The sequence below is a fragment of the Apium graveolens genome, chromosome 1 (genome assembly GCF_009905375.1).
Source record: "Apium graveolens cultivar Ventura chromosome 1, ASM990537v1, whole genome shotgun sequence".
Taxonomy (NCBI): Eukaryota; Viridiplantae; Streptophyta; class Magnoliopsida; order Apiales; family Apiaceae; genus Apium; species Apium graveolens.
This window is the reverse complement of record NC_133647.1, coordinates 173,822,248-173,827,523: the sequence shown is the minus strand read 5'-3', so window position 1 is coordinate 173,827,523 and position 5,276 is coordinate 173,822,248.

The following is a 5,276-nucleotide window of genomic DNA, read 5'->3' as shown; positions in this document are numbered from 1 at the left end:
ACTTAATTAGTATCTTTTCCTGATCAGCAAGATATCAGGTTTATGCCAAGGTTTTCTTTTTTTCCAAATTCATTGGATATTGCAACTCTATTTATAATTTTCATAACAGAGGTTTTCAAGGAGTGTATGAGAGATATATATAGGTGTATATGTATATCGGGACTTAATGAAGTATCTCGTAACTTTATTTCTTTCAAATGATATTTCAAAGATTGAATCTATTCAAGTCTTATCTTGTAGTCTCATCTATGTGATGAACTTTTGAAATTGATTATACCTTGAACGGTGGTAGTTCAAGTAGTATTCGGAAAAGATATAAATATATTGGAGTATCTTGTAACTTCATCTTCTCAACTTATATTTATTTAATGATTATCTTATTCATGACAAATATTTTCAGAAAAACGTTGAGATAAGGTTAGATATATGAGATCACCTTGCAACGATATTTTTATATAGTTGTAAACTGGAACTCTGTGTCTATTATGCATGACAGAGGATTTCAAAGATTTTGAAAAGTATATATACATATATACTAAATATTTTGTGACTTGGTCGCGTTAAGATATCAAACTTGGTTCATTTTTGCTTGACCAAGACTTTCATGAGTACTATGAGAATGCTCATATATTGTTAATTATTATACATGTTATTTTGGTGGGCTTGTTGCTCACCCTTGCTTTATTCTTTCATCACACAACAACAGCTAGACAAGATGAACAGGACCAAGCTCCCAATTCGCGAGCGGATAGGAAATGTTCTACAGTTTCCTGTAGGCGTTGATGCCTCTGTAGCTGAGGTAGGAACTACCAATAGGCTAGCTTTCAATTTTTGACATACCAGACTTATGTATATTTATGAAGTGTAATAATGGAAATGATTATGTAAATCTATTCAGAAACCCTTTTGAGGTGTAATGACTTATAATTGTGGAATAAAATAACTTGTGTTATTTTTTGGTATTCATCTCTGAGACTATAACGTGTGGTGTGTGTGTGTGTGTATTGTGGGGTCATAGTATGCAGTAGTTGGTTGTTTATTAAGATTGGGTGTCATTAAGGGAAATGGAACTCGTGACAACCCGGATCCCCGACCCCGAATTTGGAGGTGTTACAATACAAGTATAATGAAGCAAAAGATAATGGTCCCTACTCATTATGTGACAAGTTTGATTGTATACCTTGCAATATTAAAGTAATGACAAGTTTCCACAAGATGAGATTAGATCTTAAGGAAGTCAATATTGAGTCCTCGGCTAAAAAGGAAAATGCACATCAATCAATGAACTCTATTCTTTCTGAATCATCAAATTCTACTTGTACCAAATCTGTTAACAAGAAGAAAGTACCCAATACTATTTGGGTTGCTAAACACACTTAATCCTTATTGTGTGCAGAGCAAAGTGAAGAAGGTCATATGGATCATAGACAGTGGATGCTCAAGACATATGACAGGTGATATGGCCCTACTAACACAATTTGAGGAGATGGCTAGCCCATTAGTGACTTTTGGAGACAACAACAAAGGTTTCACAATGGGATGTGGCAAGATAATTTCTAGAAATATTGTCATTGAAGATGTAGCACTGGTAGCTGGTTTTGAGGTGAATCTTCTGAGTGTCATCCAATTTACAGATAGAGGATTCAATGTTCTATTTGACAAAGGAGAATGCCAAATTATCAGCAAAAACTGGTGAAACTGCTTTGAAAGGAGCTAGGAATGGAAGCTCATTTTTTGCAGACCTGGACTCAGTAAATGAGGATGGAGTTTGTTGCTTCCACACCAAGGCATCTGAAGAAGAAAGCAAGTTGTGGCATAAAAAGCTCTCTCACCTGAATTAAAAGACAATCAATACCCTAGTTAAAAAGGAGTTAGTGAGAGACATGCCAAATCTGGAGTTTGCTCAAAATGAGGTCTGTGAGGCTTATCAAAAAGGAAAAATGAAGAAATCAAGTCACAAGAGTAAAACAGTGAATTCCATAAGTGCACTTTTGCAACTTATTTACATGGACTTATTTGGACCAGTAAATATCTTATCAATTTCAAGAAAGAAGTACGCACTTGTGATGGTGGATGACTACTAAAGGTACACATGGGTAGAAATTATGCATTCTAAGGATGAAACTCCACATATCATAATTGAACATATCAAGAAGATTGAGAAGCAGGCTAAAGATCAGAATTGTGTGAAAAGGTTGAGGAGTGACAATGGCACAGAATTCAGAAATGCAACTTTAACTGATTTCCGAAAAGACAAGGGCATTGTTCAAGAATACTCAACAACTAGGACACATCAACAAAATTATGTTCTTGAAAGGAAAAATAGGACATTAGTGGAGGCTGCTAGAATAATGCTACAAGATGCCAAACTGCCAATAAGTTTTTGGGAAGAAGCTGTCAACACTGCATGTTATACTTAAAATAGATATCTCATCAACAAAAATTTTGGCAAATCACCCTACTCAATCTTATCTAAAATAAAGCCTATTGTGAAGCATTTTCATGTGTTTGGAAGCAAGTGTTATGTGTTAAAAGACAACTCTGAATATGTGGAAAAATTTGAATCTAAGGTTTTTAAAGCAATTTTTCAGGTGGATATTCATTAGAGAGAACTGTCTAAAAATTCTATGTGCTTGAGCAAAAGAAAATTATGGAAAGAACATATGTAACTTTTGATGATGACAAGTGTCCAGAATTGGAATGCATTGATGAAAATGAAGCTGAGGCCCTGAAATTTGAAAATCTCAGCATTGATAGTGATTCTGAGGATGAAGTTGAAATTAACACAAAACATAGAGTAGATGAAGAGTCAACTGAACAAGTGAATCATGAGAATGGAAGCTCATCTCAAACACCTAAATTTGATAGCACAAACTCAGGGGGAGAAAGAGGAGAAAGTTTTGCAAGTCATGCCAATGATGAAGAAAATACATAAAATTCAAGTCAACAAACTCGTACCAGAAAATGGGATAGGATTCAGAAAAGAGAAACAATTATTGGTGATCCAACTGTTAGAGTGAGGACTACAAGTGCAACTATAAATGAATGCCTGTATGTATGTTTTCTTTTACAAGTTGAGCCTAAGAAAACTGAGTTGATCCTGATTGGATATATGCTATGCAAATGGAGCTAAATTAGTTTGAAAGAAACAAAGTTTGGGAGTTGGTTCATACACCAAAGAACAGAAGTGTAATTGGAACAAAGTGGGTGTTCAGGAACAAAATGGATGAAAATGGAATTATCACTAGAAACAAAGCAAGTTTGGTTGCAAAAGGCTACTCACAGGAGGAAGGAATTGACTATGATGAAACTTTTGTTCCATTTGCATGACTTGAAGCAATAAGGATCTTTCTTGCATTTTTTGCACACTCAAATTTCAAGGTGTATCAAATGGATGTAAAGAGTGCATTCCTTAATGATGAGTTGAAACAAGAAGTTTATGTGCAACAGCCACCTGGCTTTGAAGATCCAAAATTTCCAGACTTTGTATACAAATTACTCAAGATTTTCTATGACTGGAAAGTATGATATTACAATTTGGATGAGCCAAAGAAGGGTGCTCGGCTAAAAGCTTCAAAGAAAGAAGCTCGGCTAAGCAGAAGAGGGGGTTCCAACATCAGAAAGAGAATCAGAATCTAGTTCGGAATCAGAAATGGGGTAACCCTCAACCGGGGGGGGCATAATTTTCTTTCTATCTGACAGGACAAACAAATAGGAAGGGATTGTTATTTCAATTTATTGATAGAAGTTTAACTAGACTAAAGTAAGCACCTAGAGCTTGGTATGACACACTATCAGAATTTTTGCTCAAACATGGATTCACTAGATGAACAATAGACAAGACTCTCTTCTACAAGCAGCACGGCAATGATATGGTCCTAGTTCAAATCTATGTGGATGATATCATTTTTGGCTCTACCAATGAGAAGTTATGTCAGAGATTCTCAAAGCTCATGTAGAGTAAATATGAAATGAGTATGATGGGAGCGTTGAGTTACTTTCTTGGACTCCAAGTTAGTCAAAGAAATGATGGAATCTTCATCAGCCAAACCAAGTATGTCAAGGATTTTTTGAAGAAGTTTGGCATGATTGATTGTCCACCTACATCAACACATATGTCTACAAATACTAAGTTGGATGAGGATAAGAAAGGAAAAAGTGTAGACATTTCAGGTTATAGAGGAATGATTGGATATTTGCTGTATTTAACAGTTAGTAGACGAGACATTATGTTTGCAACATGTTTATGTGCAAGATTTCAAGTCAACCCAAAGGAATCACATTTGATGGTTGTGAAGATAATTTTCAGATACTTAAAGGGGACTCCAAACTTGGGATTGTGGTATCCTAAGGGAACAGGTTTTGAAGTTACTGGATACACAAATGCAGATTTTACTGGATGCAGGGTTGACAGAAAAAGCACTATTGGAAGTTGTCAGTTTCTTGGACAAAGACTTGTATCCTAGTATAGCAAGAAATAACAATCAGTGTCAACTTTCACAGCTGAGGCTGAATACATAGCTGCTGGAAGTTGTTGTGATCAAGTACTTTGGATTAGAAATCAGCTAATGGATTATGACCTAGTGTTACACAAAATTTCAATTATGTGTGACAATACTAGTTCTATATCTATTATGGCTAATCCAGTTAATCATTCTAGAACAAAGCACATTGATGTACGGTACCATTTTATTAGAGAACAAGCTACAGATGGTACCATTGAGCTCATTTTTGTTCCAAAAGAAAAAACAGTTAGCTGATATTTTTACTAAGCCTTTGGATGAAGCAACTTTCACTAGACTTGTAGGTGAAATTAGAATGCTAAATTCTTCATCCTAAAGGCAAGAACTCAGCTAATTTATTGTAGCAGATTGATTTCTAATAAATCAAAATTTATTTGATTTAATTGGAAATTAACTGAAATATGAGTTATAAATATTTCAGAAATCTCTGTATATTTATTTTCAAAATTCAAAATTTAGCTTGGAATTTTTCAATTCTAAGAAAACCGTCTAAATGTTGATTTACAATTTCAATATGTGAAATTAGCACAAGACAGAATCAAAAAGAACAAAAGTATTTAGAGAAATGAGTTCTCGATAAGTCTAATTGACTTATCGACAAGTCATTTTAAGACTTCTCGAGTGAGTTCTCGAAAAGTCATTTTTCTGACTTCACGAAAGACTATCGACAAGCTTTATTATGACTTATCGATAAGTCATTGTAGAGTTCTCTATAAGTGTTAACTCACATAGTTCTCTACAAATATAAATTTT